Genomic DNA, 8,125 nt, shown 5'->3' with positions numbered 1-8,125 from the left:
ATACTTTTAACGAGAATTAATGTTCTATCCTACCCATTCGGCTAACGACCCTCCACCAGTCAAGGAAGTGGTGGGTGAGAGTGGACACCCATTAAACCACTATTTTATAGGCAGTAACCTTATCCCCTCCCCTTATATACCAGCTTCGTGAATGACGCCTACTAACAGTAAGACTGACTTGTCTTATACACACATACATATATATATATATATATATATATATATATATATATATATTAAACTTACAATATTATAATAGTATACGGGTTGAATTTTAAACTTTTAAAATTCTAAGGTTTGGAATTAAATGTTTCATAAGTGAGACTTTACAAATTCAAAAATTTGAAGGCAAGTTTTGTAACTCTTCAAAACTTTTGGTTTCCATAACTTATGAAAACTTATGAGTTTTACTGTTCATGAATGAGACTCTTCATATAACATGAGGACAAGTTACAAAAATCATTTCAAGAACAATTTTAGAGCATTTTTAACTACAACATTATCATATAATATTCTGTTGATCTAATCTAACTCATATCACAACGCAATTCATATCAAATAATACAAGTAATTACTTTATTATCTTAAAATTTGACAATTGTCCTTTAATTGGATGCGGATCATCATTAACAAATCAGAACATACATTTTTTATGATTACAAAACAGTTTGTGGTAATGATCCTTAATCCAACTCTGGCCAAAAACTCAAAATTCTGCAACCAGCGGCATCTACTCGACGAGTGCATGAACCAGACTCGTCGAGTTGCCCTTTTACTGAGTGGACTCGTCGAGTCAGTTAGTGGACTTGTCGAGTTCAACAGTGAGAGGCCAGAAAATTGACTTCTTCAGCTTTGAAAAATTACCGAGCATTAAAAATAACAAAAAACAATCCTAGGCTCTGATACCACTGTTGGGTTTTAAGCACTATAACACTCATATGGTGCACATGCGACCCTAGATGCTTTGGATCTATGTTTTATCTAATTATACATGCATTTCAAAATTTCCAAAGCATACATCCTTACTGGCATACAATAGAGGATATACAACATAAAACTCATAGTTAGATGAATACCTGTTATGTAGTTTGAAGTTCTTGGCCTTTGAAACCTTTAGCACCTCAAGTGTGATGTCTCTAATGTGTCACAAACACCAAATGCAAGAGGAGGCTTGAGAGAATAGGCTAGTTAGCTCAAAATCAATTAGCATTCTCTTAGAATGAATAGGGCAACCGATTTTAGCACTAGGGGGTTGCTTTTATAGTGTTACAAAGGGTAGGGTATCATCCATGCAAACCCTGATGCACCATGAACCTTCAAATTACTTGGCCTCCATGGGTTAAACCTCCATGGACTATCACATTGGTTTAGCCCATTCTAATTAACCATGAATCATTGGCCCACACTATAAGAATCATTGATTTACTTAATCAGCCCCCGTATATTTAATTAGTCTCTTTTGATCACTAAATTAATTCCAAATTAATTCTTGATCAATACTAATTAAATAATATGATTTCTCAATTAATATATTATAATTATAATATATTAATAAATCACAATTAATCTTATTCTCAAAAGTCAATCCCATCAAATTGCACTGGTGAAGGCAACTGAAAAGGAACATGCTACTATCGGGCCAGGTACATCCTAGTTATAGTTATGGGCTTAAGCACCTAATCTAACACTATGTACTCTGATGTACACGTTGAATCAGCTACAGTCTCCTGTTTGGAACTTTTCCATGTTACTGCTCCTCCATCCGGGGTAAATACCCAGCCCGACTGAGAGCGGAAATTATCTCCGTCGATCTGAAAATTGGCATCACTATACCCTATCCCTCTTAAGTCATCACTCCCACCAAGGGTAACGACCCGTTCCTTAGTCCTCAGCAGGTACTTAAGATTGTTCTTTACTGCTATCCAATAAGCTATACCAGAATTCCCTTGATATCTGTTGACCATGCTCAAAGTAAAAGCCACGTTAGGGTGAGTACAAGTCATCACATAAATGATCGAGCCTACAACAGAAGCATACGGTACTCGACTCATCTCTGCTATCTCGACATCAGTACTCAGACTCTGAGTCTTACTCAGTTTGGTATTGCTCTGGACAGGCAATTCCCCTTTCTTGTAATTCTCCATGTTGAAATGTTTCAACACCTTGTCCAAGTAGGTACTTTGACTAAATCATATTAGTCTTTTACTCCTATTTCTCAATATCATTATCCCTAGAATGTAAGCAGATTCCCCAAGGTCCTTCATAGCAAAACACTTTCCAAGCCAGGACTTAAGCTCCTACAAGGGTGGAATGTCATTTCCTATGAGAAGTATGTCATCTACATACAACACCAGAAAGCTAACTATACTCCCACTAGCTTTGACATATACGCAGGACTCATCCTCGATTCTCGAAAATCCAAACTCTTTGACTTTCTCATCATAACAAAGATTCCATCTGTGAGATGCTTGTTTTAATCCATAAATGATTTCTCAAGCTTATACACTCTATTAGGGTACTTTTCATTGACAAAACCCTCTGGTTGAATCATGTAAACATCTTCAGCCAACTTCCCATTAAGGAAAATGGTTTTGACATCCATTTTCCATATTTCAGAATCATTAAATGCAACTATGGCTAGCATAACCCTTATAGATTTGATCTTCGCTACTAGTGAGAAGGTCTCGTCAGAGTCAACTTCATGAGTTTGAGTAAGGCCCTTCACAACCAATCGTGCCTTATATGTGTGTACTTTCCCAACCATGTCAGTCTTCTTCTTAAAGATCCATTTGCACCCAACTGTCTTATGACCTGGTACATTCTCAACCAAGTTCCAAACTTGATTGTCATACATGGACTGAATCTCGTTGTCCATAGCCTCTTTCCATTTTGCAGACTCCGGGTCTGCCATGGCTTCCTTGTAGTTGTTAGTTTCATCCAAATTTACCAGTGTACTATCACTGATAAATGTATCACCATCTGTAGTAATATGGAAACCATAAAACTCAAGTGTCATTTTAACTCTACCAGAACGTCTCAGAGGTAAGGACTCGTTAATTGGTTCGATAGGAGTTTCCTCCTCGGGTTGAGCACTAGCGTTTGAGGTTCCTTCATCACTTAACTCTTAAATCTCTTCAAGATCAATTTGCCTCTCATTGTCCTCTTTCCATATGAGTTCTCTTTCGTGGAAAACCCCTCTCCTCGCAACGAATACAACATTGTCACTCGGTCTATAGAAGAGATATCCAAAGGATTTATGTGGGTAGCCGATGAAAATACAATGATCGCTGCAAGGTTCGAGCTTGTCGTGAGTCTCTCATCTTACGAAAGCTTTGCAACCCCAAACCTTGATATGTGCTGATGAGGGAACCTTCTCTGTCCACATTTCGTGAGGTGTTTTGGTAACCTTCTTAGTTGGGACTAGATTAAGGATATGGGTGGCAGTCTCTAAGGCATACCCTCAAAATAAGATAGGTAACGAAGCTCGACTCATCATAGAATGAACCATATCCAACAAGGTTCGATTGTGCCTCTCAGCCAAACCATTAAGTTGTGGTGTCCTAGGTGGCGTCAATTATGAAACAATTCCACATTCCTTAAAATAGTCATGGAACTCAATACTAAGATACTCACCACCTCGATCGGATCGGAGCAACTTTATCTTCCTGCCCAGTTGATTCTCCACTTCTTGTTTAAACTCTTTGAACTTTTCAAAGTTTTCTGACTTATGCTTGATTAAGTAGATATACCCATATCTGCTATAATCATTGATGAAAGTCACATAGATGCGGTTAGCATCCCTTGTGGTGGATCTAAAGGGTCCACACACATCGATGTGTATGAGATCCAACAAATCCTCACCTCTTTCACAAGTACCAGTGAAGGGTGACTTGGTCATCATCCCAAGCAAACAAGATTCGCATGTTTCATCCGACTTTAAGTCAAATGACTCCAACAATCCATCCTTTTGGAGTTGGGCTATACACTTTTTGTTGGCAAGTCCAAGACGACAATGCCACAAGCATGCCTAGTCTAAACCTTTGGATGAATCAACATGCAATACATTATTTCCTAAGTTGTCTACAACCATCACAGTTTTATATATACCATTACAAGGCAATGCTTCAAAATAAATTTACCATTATAAAAAGCATTGATAGAACCAATTTCATTATCGAATGAAAATCTAAAACCTTGTTTATACAAACCATGAAAGTAAATAATGTTTCTCACCATATCGGATGAGTAGCAACAATTATTCAAATTTAATTCTAACCCATTACTAAGCAATAAAGAATAAACTCCAATCTCGATGACAGGTGACACTTTCTTATTCCCCATGATCAAGTTTATCTTCCCGTGCTCCACATCCCTATGTCCTTTTAGTCCCTACAAATCATAACAAATGTGAAAAACAATAGCCTGTATCAAGGACCCAATAATTAGCATGTGATGAGTTATTAGATAGAATAGTGTAAATACCTGCATGGGTGGGCTTTATCTTCCCATCCTTGATGTCGTGCAAGTATTTAGGGAAGCTTCGCTTCCAGTGCCCTTTGTCATGACAGTAAAAGCATTCTGCTTCTTTTGGATTGGAAGAGAGAGTAGTAGAACCACCTTTGCTCCCACTAGAAGAGGATCCATCATGAGACATTCCCTTATGGCTCTTAGAAGGAGCCTTCCTCTTCTTCCCTATCCCATGTCCAATTTCCAAGACAAGGGCAAAAGCAGTAGGAGTGGGTACACAGACTTGCCTTTTAAACTACTTTCAGCAGTTCTCAGAAAGCCTTGAAGCTTGCTTAGAGTGACTTATTTCTTGTTTATATGATAAGTCATACGAAACTGGTCATAACAAGGAGGCAAAGAGTATAGGATAATGTCAATGGATAACTCTTCATCGAAATTGACATTCAACTTCAACAAGTCGTCCACAAAACTTTGCATCTTTTGCAAGTGGGCCTTGATGGACTCTCCATCCTTCATTTTTTTTGTTATCATGGAGGCACTGATTTCATACCTTTCCTGTCGAACACTTTGATGGTACCTTTCCATCAAGTCTTGGTGCATCTCGAAAGGATAGTAGTCCTCATAGGACTTTTGAAGTTCAGCTGTCATAGTGACAAGCATGATGCACGACACATTTGTCACATCCTTCTCATGAGCCCTATATTCAGCAACCTCTTCAGGAGTAGCAGTTGCTTCATCAACCTCTTTTAACTCTTTATCAAGGACATATTCCTTGTCCTCATAACGAGTTACCATCCGAATGTTCTGAATCCAGTCATTGAAGTTCGACCCATCGAAGATGACCATCCCACATAAGTTCATAAGGGAGAAAGAGCCAGAAGGATTTGAGCCAGAAGCGGTGTTGGAAGACATCTAAAAAGAAAGAAAAAATTTAGATTAGATAAGAATCCTTAATATAATACCCAAATGAATTAATAAGGTTAGGACTCAACATAATATTTCACAATTCAGAAGAGGGATCCCGTCATCCAGTTGCAAAATATTTGAAGGTAGGTAAATGACAATTTACCAATTTTCACCATGAATAACGAAAACAAAGATTAAGTTTTAAATGAATTGAAATTCCTAGATTCTTTTAAGATTCATTGAAATTTTAAATGGCATGTTTAAATCTCGATTTTCCCTTCTAGTTTGTGACTGGGATACCGAGGATCACAAACAAGGTGCGAATAACCATGCAAATGTGCTTGGTACTCTTGATGTTATTTATCACCTAATCAATGTACCGGTTAACCACACATGCTCCATTGATCTATGATAAACATCGAGCTACCCTTTGCCACCCTTACTAGTCCAAGTTAGTGTGCTAGTTAACCACACATGCTCCACTAACGACTTGGCAAGGTGCAAAGTGCAATTTTATGGAATAGCATCATTTTCACATTTTTCCTAAAGTAACTAAGATTGAGAATTTATAAAAACATTTAGTTACTTCTATGATTATCATTATACTTTTAATAATAATTAATGTCCTATCCTACCCGTTCGGCTAACGACCCTCCAATAGTCAAGAGTGCGGTGGGTAAGAGTAGATACCCAATGGCAGTCATTTTATAGGCCGCTTCCTTAGACACCCCTTATAGACTAGCTTCGTGAATGAGGCCTACTAACGGTAAGACTGACTTGTCTTATACATATATATAAGTATTAATCTTTTAATATTATAATAATATAAGGGTTAAATTTTAAAATTTTAAAATTCTAGGGTTTAGAATTTAATATTTCATAAATGAGACCTTTCAAATTCCAAAACTTGAGGGCAAGTTTTGAAACTCTTTAAAACCTCTTGAACTCCTTAACTTAAGGAGTTAGTGTTTCATGATTGAGACTTTTCAAATTCCATAACTTGAGGCAAGTTATGAAACTCCTCAATAAACATTTATATCAAATTTTTAAACTAATAAAATTATTATATAATTTATCATTTACCAATTTGACCTAATTTAACTCATATAACAAGATAATTTCAAATAATATAAATAATTAGCTTATCATATAAAGTATAAACTAACAATTATCTTAAAATTTTGACAATTATCTTTTAATTGGATGACGATAGTCACTACCATATCAGAAAAATCGGATTTTATGATACATAACGGTATGTGGTAATGATCCTAATCTAATTCTGGCAAAAAAAACTTGAAAATCTACAAACTGCTGATCCAACTTGTCAAGTCAGGAAATGAACTCGTCGAGTTGGCACGACTCATCGAGTTCCTTCATAGGACTCGTCGAGTCCAACAGTCAGAGAGCAGTTTTCATTTTGCTTCAAGTTTGAACAATTAGCCATGCATCAATATAACTGAAAGCAGCCTAAGCTCTGATACCACTGATGGGTTTTGAGCACTATAACATCCATATGGTGCACATACAACCCTAATGCTTTAGATCTATTTTTTCTCTAGTTATACATGCAATATTCAATTTTCCAAAGCATGCAGCCTAACTAGCATACAACTTGATATTTGAATCATAAAAATTAGTTAGATGAATACCTCTTGTCGTAGCTTGTTGAACTTGGCTTTTCAAAAGCTTAGCACCTCAAATGTGATGCCTCTAATAAGTCACACACACCACCAACAATTGGAGGACAATGAAAGAGAGCTTGGAGACACCAAAATCAGCTATATTCTCCTTAGAATACTTGTGTGTGCCGAATTTGGGACTAAGGGGCTACATTTATAGTGTAGAATTCCAAGGGTCACTTGTAAACCCTAATTCATACACTTAGGGTTATGATCCAATAACTCATTTGGACTAACACTTTATGGACTTTCACATAAGCTTAGTCCATCAAAAATCAATCATGGACCATTAGCCCAAACTTAATGTATCACTGGTTTACATAATCAGTCCCCGTTAATTTAATCAGTCTCTTGTGATCACTAAATTAATTCCAAATTAATTCTTGATCAATACCAATTAAATAATACAATTTCTCAATTAATATATTATAGTTATAATATATTAATAAATCACAAATAACCTCTTTTCAAATATCCATCATATCATATTGTTTTGCTGAAGGCAACCCAAAAGGACCATGCTACTATTGGGTCAAGTACATACCAATTATAGTTATGGGCTTAGACACCTAATCCAACATTTTCAGGCACACAAGGCACCACAAACTCAAGAACTTCAACAACAAGAAAAAGAAATTCAAACCGTAGCCAAGTACTGGGCTGACACATTCAACAATGCGAAAACTATTTATGATATCTTGCAGATTCAAGATTGGACGTCAAAAATGGAAGCCACGGTGCAACAAGCTCAAAATCTTCAAAGTGGTGCTGGTCCATCTCAGCCTCCCCCAACTGCTGAAGATCATGACTCCAATGATGATGTCACAACGATTGAGGTCAGCTCAAGTCCGATGTTTGGACTTAATGATATGGATGTTAATGAAGTTGAACATCCTACGCATTCAAATGAGTTCTTGATGATTTTTTATGAAGAAGAAGAATCAAGTAGATGCCCATCACTCCACTTCCAAGCCTAAGGAAAAGAAGAAGAAAAAAAAAGTTGGTAGTCACAAGAAAAGAATTTATGTCTTTACAATCCAAAGTCAACCAATATTGGCTGCAATCACCTC

Source organism: Lactuca sativa, chromosome 5 (assembly GCF_002870075.4).
Source record: "Lactuca sativa cultivar Salinas chromosome 5, Lsat_Salinas_v11, whole genome shotgun sequence".
NCBI classification, from domain to species: Eukaryota; Viridiplantae; Streptophyta; class Magnoliopsida; order Asterales; family Asteraceae; genus Lactuca; species Lactuca sativa.
Note: the sequence above shows the minus strand (reverse complement) of the source record.